The sequence below is a fragment of the Sinocyclocheilus rhinocerous genome, unplaced genomic scaffold (genome assembly GCF_001515625.1).
Source record: "Sinocyclocheilus rhinocerous isolate Xijiao unplaced genomic scaffold, SAMN03320098_v1.1 scaffold277, whole genome shotgun sequence".
NCBI classification, from domain to species: domain Eukaryota; kingdom Metazoa; phylum Chordata; class Actinopteri; order Cypriniformes; family Cyprinidae; genus Sinocyclocheilus; species Sinocyclocheilus rhinocerous.
The window spans coordinates 167811-188345 of NW_015662923.1; the positions used below are offsets into that span (position 1 = coordinate 167811).

The 20535-nt window shown below is 38.3% G+C and overlaps 1 protein-coding gene across 1 annotated transcript in view; it reads right to left on the reverse strand.

Annotated features, from left to right (window-relative positions):
- LOC107728340 (neurexin-3b-like) overlaps nt 1-20535 on the reverse strand; it is a 250258-nt gene that overhangs the window by 14748 nt on the left and 214975 nt on the right. The window lies entirely within an intron of this gene.

Below are 20535 nucleotides of genomic sequence, written 5' to 3' on the forward strand. Positions count from 1 at the left end.
CGGATACGTCGAATTTGTAGTACTGAACAGTCATATACACAACAAAGCACTGATCTGGTTAACAGATTTAGGGAGCGAGGTTACAATGAAGATTGGATACAGTCTGCAGTTAGGAGATTTGGAAATGAAAATCAAGAGGCATCTCTAAATAAAAAAAACGGTTAAAATCAGAAATTAAACCATTGTATGTGCTGTTCAATATTCTCCTATTTGTTCAGATATAAAAAAGATCATAGATAAACACTGGTATATCTTAAAATCTGATCCTCCCCTCAGTGATATCTTTGAAAAAACACCAAGGTTTGTGTATAAACGCTCTCCTAATATACGTGATCTCCTTGTAAGACATTGCTGACGTTAGTTTATCTGTAGAACGACCCACTCACTTTTTATCTATCCCCTCGGGTAACTATAGTTGTGGTCGTTGTGCCCAGTGTAATTTCACTACAAAAACGAATGTCTTCTCTCATCCTCATTCAGGAAGGGAGTTTAAAATTAAAATTAAGTCGTCACTTGTACTACTAAAAATTTTATTTATATGATAAAATGTCCATGCGGGTTAGCGTATATAGGAAAGACACAACGTGCTTTGAAAACTAGGATTGCAGAACATCGAAGCAGTATACACACAAAAACCCGGTAGCAGTACATTTTAATTCAAAAAGGCATAACCTTTCCACACTTAGGTATATTGGAATTGAACATGTTAAAGTACCTAGGAGAGGTGGTGATGTCAACAATATCTTATTAAAAAGAGAAGCTTATTATATTTATAAAAGAAGAATGGCATCTACGCTGATATTAGTCTGTTTCTTTCTTATTCCGAGGCCACCAGATCCAGTGTGTATCCAGACCAGATGGTCACTGCAGTCACCCGGATCCAGTCCGTATCCAGCCCAGATGGTGGATCAGCACCTAGAGAGGACCTCTACAGCCCTGAATGTCAGCAGAGACCAGGACAACTAGATGAGCCCCAGAGACAGATCCCCAGTGAAGACCTTGTGTCCTAGACGGCCACCGGGACAAGACCACAGGATCCAGATGAGTCCTCTGCACAATGTGACTTTGCTGCAGCCTGGAATTGAACTGCTGGTTTCATCTGGCCAGAGGACAACTTGCCCCCCGACTGAACCTGGTTTCTCCCAAGTTTTTTTTAATCCATTCTGTCACCGATGGAGTTTTGGTTCCTTGCCGCTGTTGCCTCTGGCTTGCTTAGTTGGGGACACTTAATTTCCAGCGATATCGTCGACTTGCACAGATACTATTTAACCTGAACTGAGCTGGATGATGACATCACTGAATTCAATGATGAACTGCCTTTAACTGAAAATTGAGTGTTTACTATTGTCATTTTGCATTATTGACACTCTATTTTCCTATTTAATACTGTACAGTTGCTTTGGCACAATCTGTATTGTTAAAAGCGCTATACATAAAGGTGACTTGACTTATACACTAAATACTCTTTCCCCTAAGGGTTTGAATTTAGAATTTGATTTTAACTCATGTTTCTAATTGATATTTTTTTGTATTGAAAGGTGAATGTTGTTGATACAGTCTCGTTTGTACCTAAATATGTGTTGTATAGTTATGCTTTGATTAATTCTAGGACAAGTAATTGTGAATTATAAAAAAGACGGGGGAGTGTTTGGGTGTTGTCTTATGATGGTTTAGGGATTTTTTGATACTGTGGTTGTATTTAAATTTTTGCCTCATTGTGGTTGTCTTGTTTTAATTGTGATATACTATAGCTGTTCACATGACTAACTTTGATTGGTAACAGGTGTAATCAATTGGAACTCTGTTTGAATCTGAGTACTTACTGAGCTGTTGCCTTTGCATGTATGTGTGTTTGCCTGACGAAGGTCTTCGACCGAAACGTTGTTATTTTTAACTTTTTTGAATAAAGGGTGAATAACAGTGTGCAGATCTTTTTTCTATTATTAAAAACAATGAAAACACATAATTGCAGCAAGCATTATATTTTACTTCTCTCCCTTATTTCTCAAGGGCAGCAGACCGGGGACTAAAATGTCAGGTTTGTTTTTCTATTTGAGTTTATTTATGGTGGCTGACTCTTCATACATCTACCCTCTCCAGCTTCTCATGGGCCATCACAGATCATCATCGTCTGTGGACGCTCGCCTTCTGCTCGCTCATCAGCACCTTCCTCTATCCCACAATTCTGATTTATGAACACACTTGTTCCCGCCTTCTCTTTCTCTCCCAGCCTGGACACTCTGGCAGTGTTGTATTTCACCCCACATGCACACACAGCCTGTTAATCAGAGTGGATCGGTGCCTCGATAAAATAATCCTTGTCACAAAGCAAGGGTTATGAAAGCATAGGACTGATTGAGTTTGCAGTGCTCAGTGAGAGGACGGGCTCTAACTATTATTGAATTTGACAGGCTAATGAAACAGAATTCAGCTGGAGCCTGGAAGAGCGCCTCCGTACTAGGATAGAGAGGATGCTGTCGGGAAAAGAACATCTGTACTAATCTGCTCATAGTTTGAGTGAGAGACACTTGCCACCAAAATAGTGAATATGTTTTGGGATGCTGGTATGCTAGCATTCCCATTATCATCTTAGCGTGATTTAGCCAAGTGGGATTACATTACTACCAATCAATCTATGATGCCAACCCCTCAGAGGACCTCAGATGATGCCAACCATGAAACAACATACAGAACTACTAAATTTTGCTATAAGTTTGATTGCATCATATAATAATTGCTGTTAATAGTGTTCATCGTCTGTTTGATTACGTCTTTAATTGATTATGTCTTTAATTGATTTTTCCGTACATTTCTGCCATATGTACATAAACTGACAATCACCACTGATAAGCTACCACTAAATATTGTAGAAACTTAATTTGCTGTAAAGTTGCTTTGCAACGATTTGTATTGTGAAAAGCGCTATACAAATAAACTTGAATTGAATTGAATTAAATCAATCATACTTTAGGGTAAGAACTAAAATCGCTGTATATTTTAAATAATGATTTTTAAAGAGCATGCCTCAAGGTGGAGCTGGATGCTGCTGAAAATTATGTCGTAATTAGAAAATCAATAATGCGGTCTCTATTTGACCCAATTTTTGTTTCCGAGTTGTTACTGAATTTTGAATTCAGTACAAAAATCACGTCAAGCATAATCATAGCCAATCATTGTTTACATTATCAATCACTGGTGTCACTTCAGAGTTCTCATGCACATCCCCTAGTAAACAGTAATATGTAGCCTATATGCCTGTTCACACCAAGGACGATAACTATAAAGATAACGATAAAAATATAGTTCCAAAAATCTTTCTAAATATTAAAGAATAGCAGAGTCCACACCTATACCTCAGCTATAACGATAAAGGCACAGAGAAACAATATCGTTGGAATCACTTTCAGAACGTTTTTTTTCCAGCTGATAAATGATCAAAACATTGACAGCCAATCAGAATCAATCCTGCTACAACAAGCTCGAGAATTTAAAGCGACAGCTGAGCGTGCGCTTGGAATAAACAGATGATATCGTCTGCTGGTGTGGACGCTAATATAGTTATCTTTACAGTTATCATTCTTGGTGTGAACAGGCTTTATATGTAGTAAGTGTTATGGATAAATTTGTTATGTTTTTATTAACAATAGTTATTTACAATAAAATAACTTTTCAGGAATTCAATTTGTTCTTAAGTTTTTGTGTTTAGAACATCTTAAGAAAAAAGATAAAATTATATTCTTAAGAATTTTTTTGGGGAATACAAAATATTCTTAACTTTATTCTTAAATTAGAAAATGAGAAGAAAATAGAAGTTAAAAAGAATTTTGCATGAATCCGGCCCCATGATCTGGATTGGGCATTGGATTTGATTGTTTAGACTGGAAAAACTTACAGGGGTAGGGGTTAGAATTTAGGGTAGGAGGTTGGGTGAGATTATGTGTAAAGTTGAGGGTTAGGATTGGGGTTGGAGTTTTAAAGGTAAACTTTTAGCATTTCTCAGATATCGCTTACTGCACCTTTAATTAGGGCTAGATTTCAATGTAGGAATTTTGGGTGGCATCTTTTGCATGATGTTAGGTTTAGTTCAATCATGACAACTCTCGGAACATTTTAGCATGGTGATGGATATGACAATGTTAATGTATTTGGTCTTGGCGGAACAGATCTGCTACGCTGCTGCTGAATTGCTGCTGCTGTTGGTTATTGCTGTAGTAGTAGATTATTGCTGCTGCTGCAAACAAGTACAGGAACTTGCTACTGCCAATGCATATGGCGATACGGTGCCATGAGCATTTAAGACATACTGCTGCTGCACGCTTGTGCCAAGTCGTTTAACTCTGTGAATATCATCAGTTACGTTAACACCCCGTCAGAATGCGCCATCTATAGTTTCATGACTGAACTATATATTTGTTTGTAAATACATTTTGTAAAAATCAGCAGATTAATCAGCAGATTCTCAAAATCTGCTTAATTCAGCATTTTTTGCAGGTTAGCAGAATGGCAAAAGCTAGACCAGCCAGGACCAGCACAGAAATTTATTCTCAAAGGAATTGTCATAGTGCTGTTATGATGGTGCTGTATCACAGGATACTGACCAGCCAACTGACAGTTAATTCAGACGTGATCCTGTCACATTACCAGCAGATGTGGCATTGACAAGCCTCCTCAAGATCAGAGGGTCCTCACCTCTCATAGTTCCTTACTGCTGTTCAATACAGTTTCCCAGAGTGTGAAATCACAGCAGAGATTTGACAGATGAGTTCGTGCATGACCAGTCGCAGAAGTGGTGTCAGAGGACAGGCTAGTTCAGACCATAACAGCTCAGAAATGACTTTCTGTCCGCACAGAGCACTATAGAGATGCCACTAATGTTCCATCTACTGTCTGTGACCACAGCTAAAATACGAGGCCAATACAAAAGCAATTCCAGACAGCCTAGAGTGAACTACTCAGCTTCAGAACAACAGAGCGTATTCTGTTTAAGTAAAGGGTAGACTTAACAATGACACATGTTGTGTTAATGTAAAAGTCTAGAATCTAGCAGAACAAACATCAGATTATGGCTCTCTTTCAAAACCTTGTGCTGCTTAGCTGTCTACTCCCTGTAAGAGCACTATCATAGCTAAAATGGTACATCATAAGTGACTGATTTGAAACATAGACAGCAACTCTGTCCATCATAAAATACACATATGGATAGAAATAGTTACGAGAAGTAAACATAATGATGTTAATAATTACTTGGGTAAGAGTTAAAAATAATCCAATGAAAAGACCTTGGATCTGATTTAGAACAAGCAAGATAATAATGTTGGTGAAGTTCTTGAAACTTGTATTACAATAGGGATGTTTTCTCCCCATTATGACCACACGTGAGAGGTGGTGTGTCAAAATCTTTATGTACCTCTTCAAAATAAACAAATTAAAATGGCATTAAATTAAAAGTTTTTCAGAAGATAAACTGACAGTATAATATCGCTAACCAAAATGCATGTAAAGGGAACTGCTTTGTGGACATAAAGCCAACTAAATTCAGAATTCCTCCAGGGAACACCTGCAGTACTCACATATATGACAAAGTTTTTTCAAAAAGAAACTGAAATGGGAAGGTATCGGGAATAAGACAGAATTTACAGCATGTTTGACAATGATGAGCCTGTTTTCACAATGACATCAAATCTACTTTGAATCTACTACAAATCTACACCTTGCTGGTGTACTTTACAAAAAACTATTTCACAGCTGGCTAAATCCAATTTTGTCACAAAATCTCCATGCCATACAAAAACTTATTTTGGGAGCAAAATATTCCTCATTTTGTGTGGAAATCTTTCTCCATTCCTCATTTCCCCATTCTCTCACAGAACACATGAAGTCATGAGGGACTAGATGCAAGGTGCTCAAGAATGTTCAGAGTGCTGAAGTGATAGAGATTGTGCAATGAGGTCATGTCATATTTAATAACTGTAATGGCCTGTACTAGGAGCACCCTGGTGAGTACAGTGTCATCAATGCAACGCATCAAAAATATTCAGCTATTTCTCTAACGCCAGTGTCTACTAGAAACCAAAGCCCAGGAAGATGAGTGGGTGGAGGATATAGCACTGTGAATAGCCAGACACTCTTGTGCCTCGTTTTCTCGACTCATTCAAACTGAAGAATGTCTGTTTCACATGTTCACTTTCACCTCTACAATCTGAAAACTTCCAGAAACAAATATCCACTATCACTCTACTGCATTCATTCATTCCCAACAAGATAGCCATCTCAGTGCCGGAAGCACTTGTTTCGATCGGGTCACTTCTGATCTGGATTATCATGCCAGATCTTGGCTTTGACAGACGGACACGAGAAAAGCTTGTATTACAAAGAATCGATGCCATCAGGCCGTATCCCTGTCAAAGGCCTGCCACGAGTCTTTTTGCTCAAGCCTGTCTTCTGGGACGGTCGGAAGAAAAAGCAAGATCAGAATGATATGCATTGTTGTCTGGCTAATATCACCTTCACTGAGTGTCCTTCAGGAGTTTGAATATGTAACACTGCATGGTAGATGTGACAAAGCATTGTATTGTATCCTTTAGGAGTCTGGCCAATGTTCCTTGTTTCCAATGAATTGAGAACAGTAAATAAATGAAAATAAATCAGTGGCATTGCAGAATTCATTCTTCATTCCTCGACCCTAAACATATTTTGGATAAGATCTGGATAAGATCTAATATTGATATTTGTGGAGTGTGGTTATAATGTATTTGTCTTCTAAAGTCAACATTATTTTCTGCTTTCTGGATAGAAGAGCCATAGCCACAATTTCCTTCGCACTACACTAGGTGGGGAGGTTAATGAAATTCCAGCACCAATACAAACACAGATAAAATCTGCTTTATCAAGATTTTTTTATTCAGAAAAAAAAAGAAAAACAAAACCTTAAACTGGTGAAAGATATAATGATTCGTTTTCAGAAATTCTATATTACAGTAAAGTAAGCTTATTTTGTTACTCCTTAGGCAAAAAGATTTTTCTTCCTATTTTACACAAAAATTTAGAAATATTATACATTTAAATTAAACATCATTCTGAAGATGTACAAATCATGCATAACAGTTGCAATTTGAAAGTTGCAATTCCTTACTATTTTGTACAGTGTGGCTCACTGCAAATGTTACATTTACATCATTAATTCCACATCGGTAGAGCAGTGCAAAAGTGAAATAAAAAATATTTTTTCTAGGGATGTGAAGTGTATTCATCATTCATCGACCTCAAATATGGCTTATTGTCTGAAATATGTAAGTAGTAGCAACTTTACATGGCCACTCAATCTAATGTCAACCTAGAAAAATGCGCGCTATTCAAGTGTCTGTGCGCAGTGTGAAAGCTGAACAGTAGCGCACTCACAGCATGACAGATGGAGGCGCCAGTGCAGTCACTTGCTCTTAAAATACTCCGTCATTTTGGTCATACAGATAAGAGTAATACATCTTTCGAATCTGTAAAGCCTCTACATTTATTTGTGTGCACTCACTATAACAACAAAACATTGCGCTTTTGTAAAATAATGAAAGCAAACAGGATGCGCTATCTGCGGTCTCGGCCTCTGTGAACTTGAGCGCGAAACTCCATGTATACTTGCCTTATAGACATGAAAAATATATCTATAGAGAGTGAAATGTCTACTTTCAAATGAAACAATTCAAATCTGAAAAAAAAAAAAAAAAATATTCTCAGATTATGTAATCCATATCAGGGCTCCAGACTCAGACCAAATGGTCGCATTTTGCGGCCATTTTTTCTTGTGCGACTAAATTTTGTGTGCGGTCGCACTGGCACGACCACAGCGTTGTTCAACTCATAAGCGCTACCATTTCTGTTGCATAAGTGAAACATAAAACGGCAAACGAAACCGAAAGCATAACGAAACCACACTACTCGTTTGAATTGCGCAGCGCTTAGAGAGTAGAGCCTGGTTTATACTTGCCCCAGGCTTCTTACTTCAGCACGAGCTTGAAGGTGCACGCAGCAAAAATGACACGCATATTGAGGAAACGATGGATGGTTTTCAAGCTAGAGTAAAGTAAAAGACCGCTTCTTAAACCAGAGAAGGTGAACATGTTGGTATTCTTGTGGGGGAAAAAACATGCAATCACTGTCACCGACAGCAAGTTTAGTTTTACTTTTCTTTTTGTTTTCATTTTGAAAAGCTTGTTATCTTTGCTGTTTACCTCACGTTACGCTATGGAGGCTCTCTTTTATTTTTTTATTTGATTCCTCAGTGTTTGCCAAATGTTCTGTAATTTATTAGTCTGTATAGAATATAGCATGTGGTGTATGCCATGCCTCATGTTATTCGTTTTTGTTAATAAACATTTTGTAAGCTAGTTTGTCATTGTATCTTACAGTTTCATTGTTGTTGTGCTTTTTAATTAAGAATAACAATGAATCCATATTTCATGTTGTAGCGCAAAAAAAAATAAAAAGAGCGACCAGTGGGAAAAATTTGTCTGGAGCCCTGCGTATGAAACTTGCAAGCAGGCGCATCCACTACTGCGGAGATGACGAGTCAGTGTCGCCGAATTCATCTCTTAAGCCGAAAACACTAGTTTATCAATAGATTATGTTAAAGCAGTTTAATCTTACTGTTTTTCCCTGACACATTCATCATCATTACTTCTGCCTGTGTGCTGTGGCAAGCTTTATGCGTGCGCTTGAGCGCTTATTAGGCTATGTAGAAAATTAAAGGCTTATTAGCATGATTTAAATGTGCGATTAGTTGACTAATGCTTAAAATGAGCGACTACAAGTCGACCAGAAAAATCTTTAGTCAAGGGCAGCCCTAGTATTTGTGCACCTTCTTTCATACACAGTACAAGCCTGCGACTCCCCTCAGTACACTCTAATTGTTCCAAGCCATAGCAGGCAGGTTCAAACAGGGCCATTTATCTTCCAAGGCAAAGGAAATGGTCTTTGGCCTTGATCTTTAATCACTCCCCTGCCGCAGTGTGCAAGGTCATCAGAGAAGTGGTGACAAACAGTCGTACATAACTGCCCTCGTCGCGCTGAGAGAAAATTAGAGAGCGACACGGGCCCAACAGGATGTTTCAATTACAGCCCGAGATCAGGATAGGAAAAAATGAAGCGTCCAGTTACTGTCCAGTGCTCCGTGTATAATGGAGATGCAGAGGAAAAGGGAAATCTGGACAGAGACCCACAGGACAGAGAAAAGGCAGAGAGGGGCAAAGGACAGAGGATTGGAATCCACAATGATTATACAAAAGTCTGTTATCCAAGAAGAAGAGATTTCGCTGCTAATGCGGAACTCTAGGTAATTTGAGATTTGAGGCAGATTTCTGAAAAGATCAAAATGGGAAATGAAAGGATAAGCCAATTTTGGAACACTCCGAAGAAATCAACTGCTAAAGTCATTGTAGAGAAGGAAGAGTTCCAAATCATTCCAAACCCATATTACTCGATGTGTAAGATAAGAAAATGCAGGATGTCTGAGATGCTCTTTTCCAAACAATGAAAATGAACTCAGTCAAGCCATAAAAGTAGACCATACGACAAGTCTTCTTGCTTTTAAATCCATCATGGCACTACCTTTGTGGAAAGCAATTAATTTTGTCCTTATTTTTCAATCAAAATCTAATCGTACTTCGCCAAGACAAACACCCAAATCACAGCCTGTAAAGCTGGACATGAATGTAAATGCTATTTTAGTTCTTCTAAAAAAGCAGTTATTTCATTAGCTTATTCAAGCAGACATCCATGAGCTTCCAAACCATCATCCAGACAGCAGCCACATTCAGACAATAAATCATTCTTGAGATGTTTCATTACAGCATCAGAAAGAGACGGCAATGTGTTTACCCTGTGCTTATAAACTCACTGTCATTCTCTCGCTGGCTAGAGAGGCTTAATGTGAGCGGTGCTGAGAGATGGTCCTCACTGCAGAACACAAGATCCATGGGGCGAGGTTGGATCCAGATCCAACTCCTCCCACCTTACATATACCTAAACCTACCTGTCTCCACCCCCTGATCCCTAAACCCACCCATCTCCACCCCCTAGATGTGGATCCAACCCTGCCCCCTGGATCTTTGTTCTGCAGTGAGGGGCTACGGGGTGCTGATCTGAATACTGATCTTGCAGGGAGTCTGAGCTCAAAGGGACATTCAGTGAGCACAATGTGGGATTCAGCACTCAACGGCTACCATTCACATCTACTCCAGCGAAGCCACAAAAAGACCTATACTGAAACTGAGGGACATGATCAATAATGATAATTCCATTAATCATAAAATCAAGTATGACCACGCATGTTGAGCATATAATGGTTCCTAGAACTGAATGATAATAAACCTAAAATGCACACGCTTTCATAGCTCTGATAGTGCTTTTCATTTTAGTGAATTGATAAATTTTGATCTCACCAATTAATATGAATCAATTTTTGTTGTTAATTACATAAATAATAATTATAGTTATTACATATACAGTATAACTAATACTATTCAACAATTACTGTACTTCCTGTCCTCAATTCAACTGGCTGAGTGGCATTCCAAGAGTGCTGATATACAGTCCTGCATGCACAGGGACTTTACACTGTTTTTATCAGTCGACTCAACTGTATTTACTTATTTATTGACAGTCTTTGAATCATTTACTCAATTACTTCAAAATAAAAACTGATTCATTCAGCAGGGTTGTTTTGTTTGGAACGGTTTTGTTGACAAATAACTGGCAATACTGTCTAAAATGTAAACTGTAATGGTACTACAGATCTAACTTAATCACTTTTGGGGCCAATATAATACATTTTGGGGACTCTAGGTACAGATTAGTCTGATGTTTTTTATTAGCAGATTTTAGTTAAGATAACTGTCACAGTCTTGTCATTGTCTTACAGTCTTTCCTGTTTGACCTATAGTTTTCCCTCATGTGTCTGATTAGTTATCTCTCTCACCTATCATTGTTAATTATCTTGTTAGTCCTGTCTTATTTAAACTCTGTGTTTGCTCCCAGTGTTTGGCCGGTCTCGTCTATGTTTTATGTGGATAACGTGGATTATACCCTGATAGTTGGTTTATTAAATATTATTGAACTCTTCTTCTTCTTATTCGTCTTTATTAGGTTGTTACACACACACCGTGTGACAATAACTCACTGTTAAAAATGTTAGTGTGAAATTACTGTATATTCCAGGTTAATAACTCTCAGAATTTCTTGTAAACAAACAGCATCATACTGTGTTTCTACAGTGCAGATGTACTATGAAGGCACCCAGCATGCAATGCAGCATGAATAGATCATGCTGTAGAGTTTTTTTTTTTATTATGTCGAGTATTGATGTCACATCTTTCAAAAACGTATCTCAGCAGTTACTTCACTATTGTGAAAGATCCATCCACAAACAGTTATGAATATGAAATAAGTTATTGATTAATCTTCATGCTTAAATAATGTGAAAATAAAATCTTTACGTTCATGCTAAGAATAGTTTGACTATCTTAAAGTCAGGCATTTCGTTTATTTCAGATTCTAGCGTGTCATCATTTTGACAAATTATTTCATTTGTCACACTTCTGACATGACTAGTTCAGACATTTGAATATGAATATGCAAGGTCAAAGATCCCCAAACAAATGGGATCACCAATCACAATTATAGTGACTTCAAAACAATTACAGTAGTAAACAGCTAAATATCTCACAGTGGCACACATAACGACAACTTTATAATGTGAATTCACAGTAAATTACTGTGATGTTAGCATCATTCTGCTGTTCATTCACAGTCATTTGTAAGAAAATGACCCAGCATGCATTGATTTCACAGTAAATTTCTGACTACAGTAATTTATTGTAAAATAATACTCTTTAATGCCGTAAATTCTTGGCAATTTTTTACAGTGTACATTTGTGAAATTGTATCTTGACAGTTGAACTACTTTTAATCATGAATAGTTTGACAACTATACTATCAAAGTTACTTTACCAATACTTTTTACATAAGCTGTTGTATGGGCTTTGTGTTACATTCTTACATTAATGCCGCTATTTGTTTTTGTAACACCTTTAGCTTCTCAGTGTCAGGGGAGCTGAGATAGATTTAGGCGATTGTGTGCACTCATACAGAGCAGAGGATTGTTGCTTCCCTGGGCCACATGTTCGCACACATCCCCTGCATGCTTTTTTTCTAATGAGCCCTTCACCCTGGAAGTCTCCCATCCATCTGCCACCTTCATGTAATTGGGACCACCAAGCTGTCCCAAGGCACCCAGCATCCATCTCTCTGTGTGCAGCATGAGAAAAAGAAATTACCACGCAGATCGCAAACAAGTGCCTCATTGCTGCTGACCTTTATATGATTCTAATGTGCCCATCTGCAGGCAACCACTGTGGAGCCATAGGGCAATGAAGTTCAGGCTGAAGGGACAACATATAGGTATTGTTGTGTGTGTGAATTGCTATAAAGCAGCTACATCCTGGGATCATAAAATGGCACAAGGATTGCAGAGGCTCTGAAGTGACAACTGTCTGTGAGACTTCAAATGAATAAGACATAGCACACTAGGGGGTTTCATCATGCAGGAAAATTCATGTGCCCTTAAACTGTGTCTACCTGTGTAAAGTACCTGCCATAATCTTTATGGCTTACAACTCAAAATTCTTTGGCCATGTACATACTGCAGCTCTTCAAAAAAGATAGTGACAACCACATTTACAGTACATTAAATGTAGTGTCTACTGGGGTAAGGTTAATAAGGGATCTAGAATATGGTTATGCAGAATAAGGCATGAATATGTGCTTTATAAGTACTAATAAACAGCTAGTATGCTAGTAATATGCATGCTAACAAGAAAATAGTTAATAGTGAATAAAAAGTGTTACAGAAGAACGGGAACAATACCTTTCTAAATACATGACTATTCAACATAATTATTTCGAATGCATTAATCTATTTGGCACAAATACAATTTACATAAAATTCAACATGATTTCAGATGGCAGCATTTAACTAAATATTCCTCTATGAATAGAGAATAACTACAATGCCATGCAAGAACCCAATTCTGTTCTTTTACACAAACAGTAAATCTGTTCTTTCACACAAAGCTTGCTATAGTATTCAGAAAACAGCTGAGACACTAAACGACACTGTAAAATCCCTAAATACATCCGTTATAGAGTATGCGGGTGTGTTGTGTTTCCATTTGCACATTATTTTTCTCACCTATTTTTTACTTTCACCTCATCACTATATACTCAACACAAATTGCTTCTTTTTGCTTTTTTTTTCTCCATCTTTTTCTCTCCTCCCCCACAGTTAAACAGCAAATAATCAAGCTGTGTCCTGTCGACTACATTAACTACAGTAATTGAGTGAGTTGGAAGAAGTTGTCTTTCTTTCTGTTCAGTGGAAATGAGAATTCCCCACTGCTACTCTCCTTTAAGTGCAAGACTTGCGCAATCAGATAATGGCTACATCCTCAAAAGGCATGTATTTGAAGCAGTGGTGATGGAGTAGTGGTCTAGCGTATCTAATGCTTGTGAGGCTTGCAGGTTTAGCCGTGACTCACACATCGTTAAAACAGCACATAGCTGAAATCACTGGAATTAGTCATTCAGTTTGGAGGCGGATGATGAGAAGTGAGGTAAACAGGTAAACAAATAGAACACTTAGAGCTGGAGTCTGGCATAATGCAACACCAGCTAGAGACCATCATCTGTTTCATAACTGTTTTGATTGTGTTGTATCAGAGAATACCGCAATGGTGCACTACAAGACAACAAAACATTAGGGTTGGCAATTCTGATGTTTGCAACTTTTGCTTAAACTCAGACACAGACATCCATTGATGGATGAGAAGCAGGTTCAGCTGTGCTTTCGGCAATCCCATTCACTGTATTATCTCTTTCCACACTCTCAAGATATATCTTGCTCTGTCCTATCTATAGATTGCTCCATCAGAGCTTCCTCTAGTCTTCAACTAAAATTGAGTGAGGTCCAGAAATGAACCCTCCTCACCAGCCGAGGTGCGGAAAATTACATACCTAAAAATATGAATTGACGGTTTTTGCCAGACCAGGGTATCTGCAGGGCAGTGGCGGCTCGTCGGGGGAGGCAGGGGAGGCACAGCTTCCCCATAATTTTGAGGTGAAAATGGGAGGAGGACGATTTAATGTTAATAAAATTCACAATTAATTTCAGTTCATGTCTCAGAATGTGTATTTTTTGTTTGTAATTTTGGGCGCAACAGGCAGCTCTCTTTTAACACAGACTTTTAAGGGATGGATGTTTGCTTCAAGTGATAGGCCAGGTAAGTGAAATTATATTATCTTGCTGTATGTATGTCGTTTTCTTTACGTTTTCTGACTAAAAGCAACCAAAAATCCATTTTAAAGTGGTTAAGCAAATAATAATAATAATAAATAATAAATTATTCACAATTCATTTCAGTTCATGTCTCAGAATGTGTATTTTTTGTTTGTAATTTTTACAGTTGTAAAACCATAACGTGAAAGCATCGCTATCGCGAATGTGCCGAATCTGCTGATGTAATTACAACCGCTAGGTGATATAGAAGGGGAGGGGGAGGCCGGGGGAGAGGTGAGCTCTCGTGCCTCCGTTGGTAAAAAAAATTGGCCAATCAGCATCGAGTGTTCACTGTCAGCGCTGAGGAGTGTTGAGAAAAGAACCCTTGCAAGGGAGGCTAGCCTCCCTTCTGATATCAACCAATCATCAAAGAGACGTAAATTACGTGATATTAGTTTGAACGTCTGCCGCTGCACCACTGCTGCAGGGTATCTTTTCACCACTGCTGCAGACCTGCACAAATTAAATTAAAATAACTGTAAAAAGCATGATTTACAGTTCAGATACAGGTTTTCACAAACAAAAAGTTTTATAAAGTGATAAACTTCACATCTCAGCCTTTAAACCTTTTTTTTTAAGAAAATGGAGTCAAAAGTGTCAATTATTATATTAATTGAAACAATTGTTATCAATCAATTATTATATTAATTAAATAAAATATAAATATATGTTACTGTCTTAATTGTTTAAATTTTGATAATGCATTATCTTCTTGTCGATCCACCAGTTCACATTTACAGCTCTGCGTGTTTGCTACGTAAAAACATGGGTTGATTTTCACGTTGGTCTGGACAAAAACAGCAGACGGGCTTACTGAAAATGCACATTCATTTGGAACGGCAGATACATATCGGTTTCCCCGGTAATGGCAGTACACAAAGCAGCGATACACCTGCACAGTAAAATCCTGAGTGTTAAATTAACACTGCTCGGACATATATGGTCCCACTCTAAAAGAGTGTTAAAGTAACACTGAAGCAGTGTTAAAGTTAATGAAATAATTATGTGATTAATTAAGTGCTGATTGAGCATTAGTAATGAACACCTGATGATAACAAGCAGAATCACTGAAGAAAAGAGAAACACAACAACTACAACTGACTTCAGCCACAGCCTTAGATGAAATCAACTGAAATAAAAGAAGACATTAAATCCCTCAAGATCTCAGCAGAAGATGATTAATCATCTCCACAAACAGCATCACCAGCTTCATGCATTACTAACCAGTTTGACTTTATTTCTGGAGTATCTAAAACAGAAGGGAGATAAGCGTTTGCTTTAGTTGGGCTCTTGACCCTTGACTTTCTTACATTAGTTTTTCTCTGTTTGTTGTAACTGTGTTTATGTAACACCTTTGTTATGGCAAGAAAAACCAAGAGAATATGTGATCAAGTTATATTGGCCATTTTTTGATACTGATGTAGTTGTCATGCATAGCCTGATTCACTGATGTCATCAGTGGTGATGTGTAATATAGTTTGTTATTGATCATAACTGCACTTTAAACAAATATGAAGAACTTTAAAATAAACACTTTGTACACCAGTTTAGAACACCTGTGCTGTTTAGACACACAGACATCAAGAATCAGCATATGAATCTCAACAATGGTGACGATCATCAGACAGATTCATGAAGCATTGCCTTCTGGGTGCACCAATCATAACTCATCCATGGCTCCCAGCATGCATTGCGACATGACTAAATTATGCCGCTGCATTGTCTTAGGATTTTCATTTATTCTTACTATTTGCTGTTATTTTTGTTGTGACTTTTTACTGCCTTGTTTTGTGACGTTCAAAAATCATATCAAAATTATCCGAATATTTTGTCACCATCGCTGAGATTCACATGCTGATTCATCATGTCTATGAGTGCCAGAATTGAAACCTCTTGACGAACCATATTTATAATAGTGGTTTATAAAGTTTTCTCACATTGTCTCATATCATAGAACTGCAATAATACAGAAATCATAAAAGCACTACAAATTTAGACAAAATGCAATCAGAGACTCAAACGCATGAAATGATTTTATCATAAGTTCCTTGGCATCACATATGTGCTTTATAAACACAATTGTAACAACCAAAGAAAAACTTATATTAAATAAGTCAAGGGTCAAGATGCAACTAAAGCAAACACTATTCACCAAAACGGTAAGTTGAAAAGAAAAAACATTAACTTTAACACTGCTTCAGTGTTAATTTAACACTCAGGATTTTACTGTGTGACTTTGAAATGTGTAGAGCTTTATTTATTCAATAAAATCATATCCTTTTGAAGTTTATTCGTCACATCAAGCCGTATCGATATTTGTCTTACCGTCCTCAAATTTAACTCCTACTGAAAACATAATTAAGACTTTCTTGTACCATTTAAGACTTTTTATGGCCTTAAATTTGATACAACTAAATTTAGACTTTTTAAGGGCCCGTCAACTTTCCTAATTTTTGAGAATTCCATTGTTTTTCACTCACTGAAAGTTTCATCTGTCTGCGTGCCACTTTCTGCTCTCTTCACTGCATGCACGAGTCATGACCGCACATCTGACCGTAGCAAAAGTTAACCATAGTAACAACCCGTGGCACCGTAGAACCCAAACGGCTCTACTGAGCCGATCTTGATGTGCTTGATATAAATTTGATTTTATTAGAAAATAGCATTTGGCATTTATTTATTTCATTATGTCAAAAAGCTACGTAGTCCGGATGGACGCATCTCACGGTCCAGATTCGGACTGGAGTCCACCAGTTGTCGACCCCAGCTCTAGTCTGTACAGTATGTGCTCTAACACATACCGAAGCAGCATTCGTGTTCACACTTGACAAGGAGCTGGAATACAATTCCAGGACAAAAAAACACGTTAAAGGAGAGCTAACAGAGGGAATGTGCCCTTTACCTTCAGACAAATTTGTCCGAGACACCCTGGTTGAGAAAAACGTTTACAGCCTAACTACATCTAGAAAATGTTATACAACAGCTTGCAGCTATTAGTATTGATACTCCTATTATTACTCCATCAAGGGTGCTGACTGTACCCTCTGTGGAAAGAAAAAAAACAGCTACCACCACTAAACAGCATGTGGTTGTGTGCTCAGTGTGGTCTTCAGTCATGTCAGCATTTCTACAATGCCTCTTGCTTCTGTTATTCCCTAGTGTGTAGAAGCATCATTGAGCAAACAGTGGCCCGGGGCACAGTGAACAGCCCTTGCTGGAGATGAATGGATATGCACGCTCTCACTACTCTTCTACCAGAGATCAAGTGTGAGGCAAGACCTCTCCCAGGAGTCCCATCATTAATTAGGCATGAGATTGCTCTACTGTCCCTGCCTGGATCAGCTCAATCCGTCTATGGATAAAATATGATCGCACACCTCTTACTTTTCGGACCCTGGGGTGGCCTGCAAGGGCGGGGAATCATAGGGCTGTGCCAAATAGCACCTTACAAGTGTAGCCGCTGGACCCCAAACCACTCAGAACAGCCCAACATCGGTCACAGCCTGGGACCCTCAGGGGGTGGAAAACCTGTCAGCTTCTACAGGTACTTCTCTTGCTGTCTATGCTGACAGGCAGCAAGGGAGTGCTAAAAGTGAGACCTATGGAAAATTAATTTGTGGGGCACAGTGAACAGCCCTTGCTGGAGATGAATGTGTGACCAGAGATCAAGTGTGAGGCAAGACCTCTCCCAGGAGTCCCATCATTAATTAGGCATGAGATTGCTCTACTGTCCCTGCCTGGATCAGCTCAATCCGTCTATGGATAAAATATGATCGCACACCTCTTACTTTTCGGACCCTGGGGTGGCCTGCAAGGGCGGGGAATCATAGGGCTGTGCCAAATAGCACCTTACAAGTGTAGCCGCTGGACCCCAAACCACTCAGAACAGCCCAACATCGGTCACAGCCTGGGACCCTCAGGGGGTGGAAAACCTGTCAGCTTCTACAGGTACTTCTCTTGCTGTCTATGCTGACAGGCAGCAAGGGAGTGCTAAAAGTGAGACCTATGGAAAATTAATTTGTGGGCACAGCATGAATCAAACTGCCTGATGGCCTGGAAATTGATCTGGGAGAGCTTGTCTTAGAAAAAATACGCTTACAACAAACCCAAAATGGAGATCTTGTTGGAGTGAGAACATTACTGTACAAGTATTTTGACTATATTTATTAAAGATGTTATGGCTAAAACCTGGATCTCTAATTTTGCTATACATGTGAGAGTGTCTTATAAAATTCACAGATCAAAGCAGAAAAAATAAAGTGCTCATAAAATGTGTGATTTGTTTCACTGAATCTCTTTTAGAATGCATTACAGATTAATTAGCTTTCATGAGCGATATAGCACTTTCATTGACCATAATATTACAAATTAAAGTAGGATGTGTCCTGGAGCAACATTCCTGTCAAACATTGTCCTAACCCTAATCTAACCCCAACCAACTCAAGGGGTAGTGATTGGTAAAATCAAAGGCTGATGATTGGTCGATCAGAATGGTACAATCCACAGCCCTCAACCTAAGCCTAGTCCCAAACCCCAACCCTAATCTTGTGTACATCACTTAAATTTGATATTATTCCAGGACCAACAAGGATGTTAATACAGGAGAATGCCTTACTCAGCAAAAGCACAGACTGTAACCATGTACTAATATTCATCCATTTATCTATTCTCTATCTCTATATTGCTTCTGCTATGTAGGGTCACAGGAATGCTGGACTCTATCCCAGCATCTTTGGCCGAAAGAAGGGAAACAGGTGGGCTGTCCCTCACAGGGCTAAAATACACAGACAGATACACACATTCACACTCTCACTCACACCTAATGCAGTCTCTAGTTCACCTAACCTGTAGATCCTTGGATTGTTGGGGAAATTGAAGTATTCAGACGAGCCACTCCAACATGGAAAGAACAGAATGATGTCCTGATTTAGCCATGACTCAACTTTTTGCTGTGAGGTAACAGTGCTAATATTCTAACATGATATATAAATAGCATTCACGCAGGGCTGCGGCCTACTAGTTAACATGTTAAGTCATGGGTGATGTGAGTTCACACCCAGCTCCTGTCTTATTGGAAATATACAGTAGATAGCTAAAAGGCCAAGAAGGAAAAAGAGCCTTTATGCCCTGAAATGATCTGCATGTGAGTTTAAAGGCTCTTATCAATGGTTGGGTTGCCAACGCACTGATGAAGTCAGCACTGACAAGAGAGGTTATTATTATTATGTTGGCTGATCTGTTTAAAGGTGAGGAGAGAATAAGTCTTCTTGGCCTATCGCTGAGTAGTTTCCTAGAGAGAGTTATGGCTTTAATACGAAGACTGCTGCTTTAATTTTTCCCCTAGCATCAATGAAATGGTCAGCATGTTTAGACATTCATTGGGCTCATGTCAGACTGTGTTAAAAGAAAGCATTCTGGTAGTCAACAGACTCCACAAGGCATCTATTCAGCACATACAGTACAGCAAAGATAGAAATGCTTTGCTCACCCCCAGGGAAGATAGTAATCATATACGCACACTTATATAATCCCCACACTTTATTATTTTCTTTCTTCTGTGAAACACACACAAAAAACAGTATTTTATAGTGCCAAGCTCCAAAATGAAAAAAAAAAGTTGCATAAAATTATAAAAAAATTATATTTAATGTTTTCTAAAACAAACGATAATGATAGCTTTGTGTGAGGAACAAACTAAAATAAGACGTTATTCATCACTTATAATCTTCCCCTCATTTGGAGCACACAAATGCTGACTTTTTGGCACACTAGTCACATAAGGTATGATGTTTTTAATGGCAAATGCCATTGTTCTTGCCATGGCTAAGGCAGAGGGGAAGATTACTAGTAAAGTACAAGTAAACTACATAAAATTCAGTCTGTTCTTCACACAAAGCTATGTTATTACTTCAGAAGACTTGGATTATATGTGCACGACTCATATGGGTACTTTTATGGTGTTTTTAGTTTATTTTGGAGCATGTCAGTATAAATCACCATCCATTTTCCATGCGTGAAAAAGTGAAGCTGTTACCTTCAACTTATATTCTTCTTTTGTGTTGCACAGAAGAAATTAAGTCATAAATGTTTGAAACAACATGAGATGATATTTTTTCCCAATTTTTGCCCACTTTTCTTTAAGTGTTTTACATATT